We start from the raw sequence: 14,772 nt of genomic DNA on the forward strand, positions 1-14,772 counted from the left end.
ACGCAAGTTAGATGTCAAAATACAGAGTTTTATCCTAATCCTCTGAAACAGGTAGAAAGACGCTCCCTGATTTTTATGGGAAGATGACTGAGCTGTGTTCTTAGTAGACTACTCCAGTCTCAGGCAGAAACTGCTTAGCCTGTTGCACCAAACAGAGGCAGCCTTGCCCCTTGAAAGCTGCTGAAATGAACAAGTTCTGTGCTCACATTGAACCGCTCCAGAAGACCTGTACTGTGTTCTGAGAGGTGATGATGTGCTTGCAGTGTCTGTGCTCAAAGTGGAATCTCAGAAAAACAGTAATCTTGCTGTAGAGCCGTGTAGTAAGATAGGACATACATGAATTCATGAATCCCAAGGGCGATCATCTGCCTGAAATTCTTCTCTAGATAAGCATGTTCACACGTGGCAAAAAAGCTCTCAAGCAGCAACAGTTATTACTGCTTAATAAATATTCACATTATTTCTCAACAGACAATATACCCACTGGGCAAAAAAAATAATAGTATGCTAATGAAGGATTAGACAGACATGAGCTAAATTAGTCTTACTACAGTTCTGTTAAGCTTTTGGGTGTGTATTACATGACATTACTATTTAATACCATAGAACAAAAAATTCTCTCTTTCTCTCCTCTTTTTTTTTTCCTTCTTTTTTCCCCTTTCTTCTTTTTCTTTATTGTTTGTTTCGTTTTGGTGGTTTTTTTTGGTTTGTTTTTTTTTTTTTTTCTCTTTAGCAAAAGAGGTAGGGGTTTTCTTTCATGGATTAACTTCTCCTTACTTTTCTTAAGCATTAAGAAAAGCAACATAACCTGAATATTTCTTTCTTTCCTTCTTACTTTTCTTAAGCATTAAGAAAAATAACATAACCTGAATATTGATATGATTCACACCTAAACCTCTTAATTACTACACAGGATGCTGCTAGAATTAACATTGCATAGCAGCCAAAGTAGTCCTAAACATTATTCAATACTCCAAAGTATACTGTATGGGTATTGCCATGATACTGCACAGCGTTTGAATAAACACACCTTGAGGAATGTGACAGAAGCCAGATTTAAGCAGCTGCTGGCATTTCTATTCTGAATACAGCTGAACTCCAGAATACCAGTATTCTGACTGGCAAAACCTCTCAAATGCCTGCTCATTCTTTGCTTCACAGAAGACTCAGCAGCTGGTTTGGTTTTCTTTTCACCACTAGCAGAAGTGTCTTTGTAAGCATCCTTCTGGTGAAAAATTACTTGGTACAGCTCAGAAAGTCTCAAAGTTTAACAGAGAATACCCCATAGCTGGTGGGGAAAAAATCTCCATCAGCAATCGTCTGCCGGGCTCTTTTAAGTTCTTCCTAAATAGTCACTCCATTGATTGGTATTTTTAAAGCTTTGCTGATGAATATGGTCCTGGTGTTCAGAAGGAATCCACAGAGTTAAATGATACCAGCAAAATACATAAATATAGATCCACAAGGTACTCTGAGCTACCTCCTCTTAAAAAAACCCAAAAAAACAAACAATCAACCAGCAAAACAAGACAAATCAAAACCAACCTGAACATGTTAACTCTTTATGATATATCTGTTTCTTAAATATCCCAATTGCTTTCAGGCTTTTCCTTGGAGCTGGTCTCTGTTTAATTAATTAATCACAGTATTTGCACATCTTGAATGCTTTGTTTTAATGTCTCACTCCCTTCTGTGGATTTCTCAGCTGTGAGGTTTTAATGAGAGCCATTTCTCATGTTTTTATGCAGAATTATTATACAGAGGAGAAAGTGATAATAACTCAGTCTTCTCTTAATTACACTTCTAATTATTCTTAGAAGTTTATTTATAATTGTGTCTGCCAGCAGGATTTGTTTCAATTATCATAGCCAGATTGGAAATGGAGCCTAAATGAATTCTTTCTGTAAACAACCATATTTTAATACAAGCAAACAAGAAGTATAAATAATTATTTTAACTCAAAATTCTTCCTTCTCTGATAATCATTCTTATAAACAAAAATCTTAGAGAACTGTGTAAAATTTTTGCCCTTCAATACCAATAATACATAATGTAGCAAATGTTCTCAGAGGACAAAAAAACTTAATTAAGACAAAACCTATTTATGGTCAAAGGGTCTTTTTTCTTTCCGTAAATGGTAATAAGGGCTTTTATGTTAAAAGTCTTCAGATAGGAAGCCTCACCTCTAGAGGCACAGCAATGCCATTACTCAAAGAGAATAAGTGTTCTTTCAAGGGTGAATGGGAAAGAAATATCTATTTTTGATGCTGTTAGATTCCCACTTGCAAGAGAGGAAACCCCTTGTTTACCACAGTATTTCTACAATAATGCAGACCTCATCTGAAAAGTAAGCTGCCCAAAGAGCTCAGATCAGGAAATCCTGTTTTCAGGGAAAAACTGTTCAACAAAAATCATTTTTAGAAAGTACAATCCTATACATATTATTTCATTTTTCATAAGAAATAAAATTATTTTAACCACAGTAATCCATCTAGAAGTAATTATAGGACAACTGAAAGAGATTTAGAAATGGATATTTCAGTATGCACAGATGGTTGATATACACATTATCTTTCAATAGTGTTAAATGTATAAAAGTTAGGGATTAATTTGGAGTGAGATTTATATCTTGGCTATGGAAAGAAAGAATAGCTATTGTTAGGTAATGGCTTTGTAACCCGACAGACAGAAAATGACAATGTGCTATACTGCTTGTTTAAAATCCAGAGACGAACAGCTTGCCTTCATATCAAACGTATTTCCCTTCGACACCGGTCCCCTGCAAGCCCCTGCAACCCCAGCAAAACGAGCACGGGAAGAGAAGCCTGTGAGACTTACCTGTTTGCCTTCAGAAGATGAAGAAGTTTAAAGCATCAAAGTTCTCGTGACAATCAGCCACTAGCACTTAGCTTATGAGGAAATAATTACATTCTTCCATCTTTTAGCTTTCTCAGTAAGTGAAAGCTAGTGATGGATTCCAGCAGCGTTGTTAAAATATCACTGTAAATCCGTTCAAGCTCTGGAGATTGCTTAGAAAACCAAATCATAAACATGCAGTGTCTCTAGCTTCACAAGCAGCTCAGCATTTTCCAAGCGTGTGCACGTCTTCCTTTTCCAGCACTGTACTTCACAGAGCTCTCAACCTATCTTCATTTGGGTAGAAAGAACACAGTTGTTGAAAGTAAATCCTATGTGAACAGAAGTGTTCTATGGGTTTGTTTTCTCACATCAAATAGTTATTATTTTAGGAAAGGAGATACCCTTTATGTTTTTGGTTGCTGCTGTTCCCTCCTCAAGAAAAAAAAAAAGAATAAAAAAAGCTTCAAATAGAAAAGCAAGAAGCAAAGAAGAGGATACAGCAGTTCAAGAAGCAGCAGGCAAGGATGGGTGTCTTGTGATTGCTTTGAGTTAATACTCCTCAGGGGGAGTTGAAAAAAACACAAATACAGCAAAATCTGTCTTACAGAGTAAAAATCTGTTGTATAAGCCAGTCTCTGGCAAAGTAAAACAGCATGTGCATTTACTCCATTAATTTCTAGCATGCCAGAGTGCAAAGGAAATTGGTAGCTTTCTGTTTACTAACAGCAAACAGGTAGGAAAGAGGAAAGAAAATTCAGTATGCATAACTTCTCTAATTGTTTCTGCTCTCCTGAGAAATGTATCAGATCTATTGTGAAAGCAGTATTTATCAGTACCACAGAACATTTTCTCATTATCAATATTTTCTGAAGCATATGTGGAGGATGAACAATTAAGAGTGCTGCATCCCTGAGATGCAAACAGCACATTTGTGACTGGTCTTCCAGTAGCTTAAATGTAACAGGTCTTTGGGCTCTCTGGAAAATATGAACATGAACCACAAGAATCATAAGTACTGAACACTTTGGAGTAACTGACCCAATTACTGGCACCAAGTGATGGAAACTTCAGCCTAAAAACCTTAATTCAAATCTCCCTGAAGCCCATTAAAATAGATTTTGAGAGGCTGTGGATGAGGACCTTTGCCAGCTGGCTCCTTTGTCCCTGGGCATCAAAACACAGCTAGATCACAAAATCACCAAAAACTACTTGGAAGGAGCTGGTTGAAACCCTGCTCTGACCTGAAGTTGTCCTGGATGTGACAGTGTGATGCTGTGTCTGAATCTGCTCAGATAATATATACAGCACAAACACATGCCTGTTCCCTTCAGGGCCAAAAAGAAAGCAGTCCATTTATGTGTATGATGAGCCCAGTCATAGACCAAAATGCCACTGAGCCAAATGCTATTCAAGCAGAAAACAAAGAAACTCCTCAGCTGCATGAATTTACTGTCCAGCTGTCACCTTTCATACTTTCCACACATACTACCCACCTGCAGTGCCACCAAATCTTGCAGAACACAGCGTTCTTGACTTTAAAGCTTTCTAGTTATTAACCCAGCTATGCTTTGGGTCATTTTCCCCCTTAGCAGAGCTTGATCTAGCCCCTTCCAATCAATGAAAACAGCATATTTTGAAAAAAAAAAAAATCTCCTATTTCCATTGCACCTTGTTGTTAGAGAGGTTGGAGTCAAAGTGCATCTGTGTTATACACTGAAAATATGGGGGAAAAGAAACAGAGCCATGTTTCATATTTAAGCTCTGAGGAACTGCACATGCCAGATACAGCAAATACCACATCCTTGGCACAGAACAAATCACTGATAGCTCAGGGCTTTGCCTCAAAGCACTGTAGCACTTAGTGTATTCCTTTCTTTCCATAGTCACAATTCTCCATTTTGCTGCAGTCTGAATATTCTAGGCTTACATGTTCATGGAAAACTCTCTTCCATTTGAGGGAGCTTTGGGGGCTGATCCTGTAGGGGAAGCATTTGCTCTTATGTCCCTGAGCATTAGATATGCTGACTACTCTCTTTCTATATCTGATGCCCAGGTGGAAGGCAAATACTCTTTCTAGATGCACAGCAACCCCACTGATTCTGGAATAGCCACAGACAGGAAAATGAGAACACAGTTTTTTGAGCATTGAAGAACAAATCCCAGCCACAGCCCAGTCCAGCAACTTTCAGTGACATCTTGAGTTATATTAACTCCATTCAGACCCTACTGGGTCCCTAGGAAAATTTCCCTCTTCCTTGTCAGTTTTGCAATTTGGTTGGGTGTCTGAGCCTTCCCACTGGCACAGGGCTGCTTTCCAGAGCACCACATGCAGCACCCCTGAGATGAAAAGGCAGCAAAGCAGCAATTGCATCAACTAACAAAGCATATGCAAACAAACTGCACTTCCACCCCCAGAGAAACTGCCACTGGTGCAGCATGCAGCGCTTTGTGCACACCAGCACACGCTGGCCTGAAACTACAGATGAGGGGCTACTCCAGCACTGCCACTGCAATAAAGTCTCTGCTGTTATATGGCAGAAATCTCAATGCACCTCCTCTTTTCAACTCACATTTGACTTCTAAATATGCTTGCAATGCATTGTGTATTTTTGGCATGCCTAGGGTTCCTATTTTGGGTTACCAGCCTGAAAAATCATTGAAGAGGTCTGATGTTGAATGAACCTTTGAAAGACTGGTGCATTTTAACATTGGGCAGTAGGAGAAGAAAAAAATTGGAAAGACAGATATAAGATATCAGTAGCTTCTTCCAGAAACAGAGGTCAGTGGCCATGAAATTTGTCACTATCTTGTTAAGCATCAAGAACTTCAATGTTTTGACACTACAAAGTGCACCTGCCTCTGGAAATTATTTTGAATGTCTGAATTATCCCTCTTCCATCAGATACAATAATCTTTGTGCAAAAATATTTGCCTTATATTCTGTACAAAATACTTCCAGCACTCAAAGATACATTTTGGGAATAGAGGTCAACGTGTGTATGTCCCAAAGGTAGGATATTAATAACACTGGAAGATCTATAGTTTTCCATAAGACATGGCATTTCAGCTACTGACTGTAAAAAATTGAATATGTTCCAAGGGTTGTTTTTGCATAGGAAGGTGACACTACCCTTGCAGAGGACTTATGGGTATTCCCCTCTCATCCTGGGAGAGTCTGACTGTCCCAGGAAGGACTCTGAGCATCTTCAGTGCTTTATGAAGGTCAGAAGGAACTGAGGAAGGGTATACATGCTCCTCAAGGAGCCAGGATCCTAACAAGCATAATATAATGCTGTATTGTGTTGTCTAGATTTTCTTACGTACTATTCCAGCATGAAAAAAGCCTTGGACAGACTAGGATCAATTAATTTTATGAAATACATGCATCTCCCCAAGCACCAAAGACCTCCAACTATTCTTTTTCTTTTTATCCTGCTCAGAGAATCCTCATCAAAGCAATTATTTCTCTGTATCTTGGCAAGTTGTTTTCAGTAAATAGTATATCCTGCATGATTTCCTTGGTGAAATATAATCAAATGGTAAAACAGTCCCAAGACCAAAAAGAAAATACTAAAAAGCATAACTATCAGAAGTTAGCAGTGTCCAGGGTGCAAAGCCTTGTGAGAAAGAACAATAAACAAGAAATACAAAAATAAACAGGTGGAAATTGGTGTCTTTAACAATAACATTACTTTTATTTCTAGCCAGAAACATAAATCCTGATGCACTCTGTGCATATCCATATTCATGTCTGGAATACATTTATTTGTGTAAAGAACAAGTCCCAGTACATGAGATTGAGAAAACTGAGTCTACAGCTCAAGATTTAGTTGTGCCTTAAGTTCAGCTATATTTCAAAATAAAAATCTATGATCATTTCTACTTGTAGCTTCAGCAGCAAGAAATTAGAGAACTGTGTTTAATTTTGATTAAGCTCAAGCAGTTCTTTTATGTCAGATATGAAATCAGTTCTAACACTGCAGAGCTGGACAGGCTGCCACTGGTCTATCTGGTGTTCCCTGTAAAAGAGTAGAACATGTATTTAAACATATCCATATCATGCCAACACATGTGTCAAAATGAATCTGAACTGACAAACAGCTTTTTATGTATTGCCCTGTGCTCAGTGTAAGTGCCCAAATATGAGAAAGTAAGTGCCAAGCTTGAAAAAGAGGCAGAATTTTCTTCATGGTTCAGAAACAGAAACCCTTTATCAAAGGAAAATTATTCTGGTCTTTCAGCTGCTTTAAGAGAAGGTTACAACACATTCCTTTCAGACACCATGCAAGTGATGAATGGGGGAATACTGTAATAAGCTGCCAGGATATATCGATACAAGGCCATTTTTTTCCTCAGACTTTCATGAACTCTATAGGGTCCACTGTGAAGTGAGCCAGGTCCATTAGCTCTTGAAAAAAAATAGTTCTAAACCAGTTGATCATCCCTCAGAACCCTAAAAACAAAAGATAAATTACAAAATTGAGGTGAAACAGAAAGAGGATGATGGAAAGCCAAATCAAGGATAAAACTAGTGGTGGAAAGGCTAAGGGCAGGGCTAAAAAATAGACATGTCGGGGAACAAACGATCTGGGAAGAGAGTTAGAGGTATAGGTTGAGGAGGCAAATGTGTGACAGCATTGAAACCCATGTTAAAAGGACAACAGTGTGAAGCAAACAGCCTGGGATCCTGAATTCAGGTAAGAAGGAAGAAGATACCCCAAACTGCTACTTGATCATGTCATGGAATTAACTGCCTAGGTCAGATTCTCTTCTGATCCAACCCCTGGTGAAAATTGGGAGGGAAAAAAAATGTGAGAATTATTTAAATTTGGTTGCTCATATTTTTAAACAGTTTTAGCCTTTCTGCACTAAGATTTTATTAAGATTTCTTACTGAGGGCAATTCTTTCAGTTGCTCTGTGTTTGCTATATGCCATAGAGGTGCCTGGGATCTGGATATCTAGAACCAAACTACTTTCTCACCAAGGACTGGGTCAAGTTCTTGAAATCTGAGCTGGAGCAATTTCAGAAAGTACTGCTTCACCCTTTCAATGCCATTTTCAAATTAAAAGTCACCACCAACAAGCTGCCAGAGGAGCTGTTTAAGCTATGTAGTTCTGCACTGCACTGATATGTGTTACTTATGATCTTACGGATGCTTACGCTGTCTCATCTGACCAGAATGGCAATTTCCAGCTCAAAAATAAGCAAAAGTTGAGAGTGGTAGCTCTCTTTAACTTCTTTTGACTCCCCAGACCACACCAGTTTATATTTTTCCTTGCTTCAGTTTTAATAACATGCATTGTTTTCCACCAGGTGCTATTCATTCAGTGAGTGTAACAGATGTCCAACTAGAATCCCAAAGGGATCACAACCATGAATGTAATGGCATCAAGTGTGGGACTATTATATTTTACAAATATAAGCTTATAGGTTAATTCAGGTAGGAAGGAACCTCAGGAGGTCATCTAGTGAACGTTTGTCTCTGACCCAACTTCACTTGCTTATCAGAAGTACGCAACTTGCTCCCAAGTTTAGCTGTAAGAGCAGATTTTTACTTTTGCACCTCTTGAACAGATTGGAAAAACTTTTTTATTTCTCCACAATTTTTTCTCTGACTACATTCCTTTAGGAAAAGACAGTGGTTAAATATTATGGAGGTATTACAACCATTTTCACTGCATGCTAGACTGTGAAGTTCATAAAACAAAAATAAATGAACCACAGATTTCTTATATCAGTTTCTGTCTTGATTCATGTATTGCATGAGGAAGACTTTTGGGGTTGTAAAGAAAATATCACATATGGAAGATTCAGCCCAGTCATCTATTTGTACATTTTCATTATAGAGCACCTGTGACCAGTTCTTTCTCCAGAAAACTTCAAAGAGTTCCTGCAGTGATTTTTTAACTTTGAACAAAAAGAATGTTTGCATCCCATGTGACTCATTAACTCAACAGAGCCATAAAATATCAATTGAGCAACATGTGAAGAGGACTATAATAGCACAATGGGTCTGTAGTCCTATTTCTAATTACCATGGCTTAACTAGACACAATGAGCAATCTGACAGTGTAAGCACACTCCTTTGACAGTCATACGAAAAATAATCTGAAAGGTTCAAAGCATTTCAGTCCAAAAACCTGGTTATTTTTTCTATCATTACAACTCCATTTCAACTTGCAACTTTTGAAGGGAGCAGTCAAGAGCAGTATTGGAAGATGAGGGCCAGTATCATCACTACCCATATGCAAAACAGACATAACATTTACTTCCCACAAACAGACACTGTGATGTTTTCATTATCATTAATAAAATGCCTTTCAATCTACAGATGGAAAACACTGTCTAAAGTCAAACAGTTCTATGCATAAGAAAGGTTTTGCTTTTCAGTCCACAGACAGCCACTGATTTGTTTTGGTCTTTCTTTTTCCTAGAGAATATTCTGTTCTTTGGTCTTTGGTTTGTACTTTTATCCTCATCTTTGGAATCACATAAAACTGGGTTCTGGCACAATGCTTTGCACATCTGCCATACTGAATTTTAAAGAGCCCCAACATTTTATGAAGTCAGGAAGCAAAATTTCAGTTATAGAAATGCTAGTACCATATACATTACAAAATAGGAGGTTTTAGGTCTGCAAACTCACAGTTTTCACCAAAAAGTAACACTACTTGTGTCTAGTCTAGATCTTTTTTAATAGTTATTCTATTTTTTTATATCTCTTATATTTATCCAAGAACAACAAAATCAGGGACTTAAGCAAGGAATAAATAGTACTGTTACCCATATCTGTAATGTACCAGCACTTTGTCAGGAGCAGCTATTCTGAATCTGCTGTCCTGAGGCATTAAAGCAAAGGTCATGGTTACTTGTGCTCATGAAAGATCGTGCGGTCTTTCCCATAAGCTTCAGGTGACAAATGCAGAACCTTGGACAAAATCCAACTCAGGAAATTGCCTCCTAACTACATACAATAATTTCTACAATTTCAATTGAGTAATGTATTTTTCTCCACACTCCATCTTAAGCTCCTGTTCTTGGGCAGCCTTCAGTAACATGAACATTTTACACAAGAGTTGTTTTGAATTCTAAATACTCCTAAAGAGTTAAATTTCATTAAATATTTTAGCAGCTGGTTTCAAAGGAACTATAAAAGCTCAAGCTTTTCTATTGCCATTTTATGATAAAGAATTAACTTCTTGTGCTAACACAGCATTTTCCTAAACTCAGTATTTAACTTCACAATTAGTAATTTCTGATCCTTTTATTTATTTTTTTCCTACATATATTGGAAAAGGACTTCTTTTATAAGCTATCTTGTTAGAATATGTTTGGGAATTCTTAGCATATGGAAAGAAGACTTGTTTCTTTGATTTTAGAATAGCAGATCTAACGGACAATATGTTTTTAGTTGTTTACCATAAAGCTGAATTAGTTAGAGAAGGACAATGGTCAAAGGCTAGATACTTTCAGCTGCTTGAAAATGTAAGCAGAATCCCTGAATTGGCTTGTAATGCCATTATGAGCATGAAATTTATGGGAAACATTAGGACTAAGGTTCTGTGAATATTATGGTTGAAGGTTTTGGAAAAAACTTAGCTCAGCAAAGACACCAGACAGCATAATCCAGGCTTGCTGTCCCACAGTAATTTCGCAGCTGAGCATTATCTGTCAGTAATTTCCCAGCTGAACATTATCTGCTTCTCTCCAAGAGCAGCCCCTGGGCAGTGACCCTTCTGAGGAGGCTCTGGATCTCAACTGGCTCTGTTCCAGCAGCTTGAACAGGATGAGGTTTATAGTCAGTGAAAGGGGGTTGGCTGTCTTGGTGCACAAGGAGTGTCACACTAAATCACTTTAAACAGATTTTGTTGTGTAGACACTGTTTCCACAAGTTTCCACACCTGTTGGAAACCGCAAACAGTTCCATAAATGTTGAATGACTTTGTTCTGGAAGATGTATATTTAAAGACTTTACCTTTGTAAAAACATAATTCCCACGCTTCACTTTGTGAGTTTTCCTCTGTATTATAACACCCAATACTGAAAAATATATTTATATTCTGTGAAGAAAAATTATCTCCTATGAAGACATAGCCTGTAAAGTTCTTCTTGTCTACTTAGGCTTATTTCCTTCTAACGGCATATATTTTTTCTGCAGCCAGTTTTAGATAATCATATTATTCTCAGCTAAGTTTTTCAAATTATATATGAAGTACTTATTTTATCAAACAGCTGCCACCAAATAGTCTTAAAATGGAAGATTAAAATCCTCAAAGTCAGTCAGTGACAGCATTATACTTGCATATACAATCTTAATACAGCCACGGGTGTAGCAGTTTTGAATGCCATTTGCATATACTATTTCCTCAACACAGGATTTTCTTATGATCTTAAAAATATATGTGAAACTCAGCAGAAAATGAAGACCAGGTAGTATTTTCACAGATAAATTACAGGAAATGGAAAAATGTTTGTCCATATGTTTTGAAATCCCATATATTTAATACATTACAGTTTCTAATATGTGCAAGTGAAGTTGGGGTGTGGGGAGGAAGGGAGAACTGGAGGGGTCATGGGGTAATAATCATATTTTAGGGGATTGATAATCTATGAGGAAGGTGCCATTTAATAGAAAACATCAGCCTGTAATTGCAACCCTAATAAATTGCATGCCCAACAGTGCTCTTTGAGCAGTTATCAGGAAGTGTAATACTCTGGATGTTTACACGTTCTTTCAATAATCTTCTATATCCAAGTTTGGGGTTCTTTTTTTTCTTCACAGCTTTAATGGTCTTCTAATACTGTTTTGTGTTGTTTTGTAATTTAATGAATTGTACACATACTTATTCATCCACATACCTATGAGGATGAAGAGAAGCAGCTAGGAATATTTTCACAAAAATATATTTTGTTTTATAGAGGAAAGAATAATTTAAAAGGCATGAACACATACTAAGAACAATCCTGTAACTTATTTCATCTCTGACATCGTATTTCTCTTTCTAAACATCTACTGTACAAACTTTTCCCAACCAGTTCTCATAAAGTATAACACCATTGCATGGGTGATCATTATTAAGAGTTAAAGTTTGATTTAAACTGTTTCAAGCTGAACAAAATGAAACAAATTGTTTTCTCATTTGTACTGTTATGCAAAATTTCCTTAATAAGTTATTGTTTAGTGGAATTTCACAAATATTTTGTGATGAATTCCAGAACAAGGAAAGAATCCTCACTCATGTCTAATGTTTCCTCCAATACGCCAATTTCTTAGAATGCTCTTCATCTCACAGACCTTACACTTTCAAGTGCATAAATATCAGAAAGAACAGTGGTATTCATAACTAAAGAAAATAGATATTTTTCCACTTTTTATTTTGCTATCTTTTTTTTAATTTCAGCTTTGTCTATCAGCTAGTTATTTAAAACTTCAAATTTTCTTCCCAAAGAACTTATTTATTCTTGTCTCTCCCTGGTGAAGATATAGAGCTAATTTATATGCAGCAAACACATAAAAATTCTACAAGATTCTGCATAAATATTTCTCTATCCTTTCATACAATATTTCATTGTTACAGAGCTTGATTTCTCTACAGTTTTAGCTGAATACATGTTCTATACCTTTTAATAAATCATAAGAGACTATCTATTGGATAGAAGAAAGAAAAATTAAAAATGCTGATATGGATTTGCTATATAAAAAAAATTTGCTATTTTTCCTGTAGCAAAAAAAAAAAAAAAAAAAGAAAAAAAAAAGAAAAAAGAAGAATAGCTCCTAAAAAAAAAAAAACCTCTATCAATCTAATAATTTTAGAACACATTTTATGCATAGCCTAATTCAACACACACCAGAGATGCCTTGCCCATTGTCCTGGGGTGACTGTATGCTCCAATATCCCCATTATCTGTTTTTTTTTTCTGCTCAGAAATGGGTCCTGTAGCTTTAAAAACTGTAAAGCTGTATGGTTTTCCACCAAAAAGGCAGGTTACAAGGATTAAGGCAACAAAAAAATTCATCTTAGCAGTTTCTTGGCCTATGCTGGAGGAAAATTATAGACAATAAATATTTTTTTTCCTCTTGTCTGGTATTTCCCATGCTCTCAAAAATTATTATAAAGGGTTTTTTAGGTTTAGGTTAGGGGAAAAAAAGGAAAAGAAAGAAATTATAATTTCTCAATTTAGGGAAATATATGAACTTCTAAATTATTTTAAAGTAGGGCAGATGCACCAAAAGCACTTTTAGAATGGTAACTTTTAGTTTTCTTGTTTCAGCATTATAATTTAGAGATGAAATTCTGTTCTATTTTCCTCTAGTGACTACTTTCACTGAAATAGGATTTCATTCAGATTTATTGTGAAGTAGCAGAATGGGAGATGACCCCTTAAGGCAGCCACTCATTACTCTTGTAGCAAACTATGTAATTCCTGAATTTGATTTCCAGTGCACATGAGGCATAAGACTTGCTGTAGTCAAAAAGAACAGTGATGAGGATCTAACATAGCGAAGGACTTTATTCAAGTTCTCTAAAATGGATTTTGAAGATGTTTTCAGTTTTGGTATCTGCTGCTCTGTGAACATGTGTTTTGAGATCAACTTCCATGAGTTCAAGTGAGACTTACCATTTTTCTCATGTTAGGACAGGTTCTAAATAGTATGAACCAATTATTTCCACATAAAAAGCTGAATGCCTATTTGACACATATTTCTACCTATCTGGGAAGGCAATGAAAATTTGCAGGCATTGGAAATTTTGCTCCAGGTTTATGACCTTTGAGAAATATTACCTATTATTCATTCTTTGGTGTTGGGAACTTATATCTTAGAACAGAAGAGTAAAAAAAAAACCAATTCTAAGAAAAGCATTGCCAGAATTCTTTGCCCATCCCTTTTCCTTCTTTTCATAGCCCCAAATTTTATTAAAATTAAAAAAAAAATAGAGGTGGTGGGGAAAGCTTTTACAAGAAAACAAAGGGTTTCTTTGCTTTTCTAACAGCAAGAAGAAACATTTAGCAATTCCCACATGGAGTAATACAAGGGAACACGAGTAATTGTGTGTTAAGGCCTATTGCCACCACTAAAGATAATCTCTTGTATTCCTTGAGAAAAATTTTTGATATCAGCTCATTGAATTTTAAAAATGAACCTTCATCTATAATTTGCATAAACCCATGATGCTGGGCAAACCCAGAAGTCTGGCCACCAGCTATGAGTGTTAATGCCATGGTAAGATGTGGCTGACTCCTAGGTCATCCTTTCCATGTGTTTCCCAAACTTCCAGTCAAGACATCACCTTAAGCCATAAAACCTTCTGCCTGGCACTACACTTTCTTTTCCAGAAAATTTATTGGAAACAGTGTAAAGGTAATATAGAACTAAACACACCTTTGCACAACTTAGTAGATCTTTCCTGATCACATTTGTGACCCAGAAGACACAAGGGATTGATCTTTGTAGGTATGCCTCTAATCACTGAGGCTGGATAATCTTTCCCCTTTAGCTAAACTATTTAAATCAGAACTAAAGCATTATAAGTAAGTTCTGGAGGTATTTCTTGGTCTCTTTTGATTCTGTACTAACCAGGAAATAATGAGTGTCCAACAAGCACTCCAGGTTGGACAAAGAATTTTCCATCCTTCCAATCCTCACTGCATTTGCTTTGCCTACAGCCCTAATACATCTTCAGCTACCAGTGAACAAATCCATGATGTATCCACATGCATCTTTGCCTGTCTCTTGTCAGGTACTCCACTGAAAACAGAATTATAGGAAGTACTTAACAGAAGACCCTTTTGTAGTGAACCCATTATCTTCTGAAATGTCTTTATTTCAGTGCAACTGCCTTTCCATTCACTTGATTTGTACTTCCTGTCACAGTCTAAGGAATTTCTATATTATTTTCATTTCATAAAT

At 36.6% G+C, this 14,772-nt stretch overlaps 1 protein-coding gene across 6 annotated transcripts in view; it reads right to left on the minus strand.

The window, feature by feature from the left end:
* The window catches only part of LOC128789538 (protein TUNAR), a 161,809-nt gene that overhangs the window by 35,878 nt on the left and 111,159 nt on the right, over positions 1 to 14,772 (minus strand). The window contains exon 4 of one of the 6 annotated variants that reach the window (XM_053945644.1): positions 2,839 to 3,147. The exons of the other annotated variants lie outside the window; for them this stretch is intronic. The gene's annotated coding sequence lies outside the window, so the exon portion shown is untranslated. The remainder of the gene's footprint in view (positions 1 to 2,838; positions 3,148 to 14,772) is intronic. 6 annotated transcript variants of the gene reach the window in all.

This window comes from Vidua chalybeata, chromosome 6 (assembly GCF_026979565.1).
Source record: "Vidua chalybeata isolate OUT-0048 chromosome 6, bVidCha1 merged haplotype, whole genome shotgun sequence".
Classification (NCBI taxonomy): domain Eukaryota; kingdom Metazoa; phylum Chordata; class Aves; order Passeriformes; family Viduidae; genus Vidua; species Vidua chalybeata.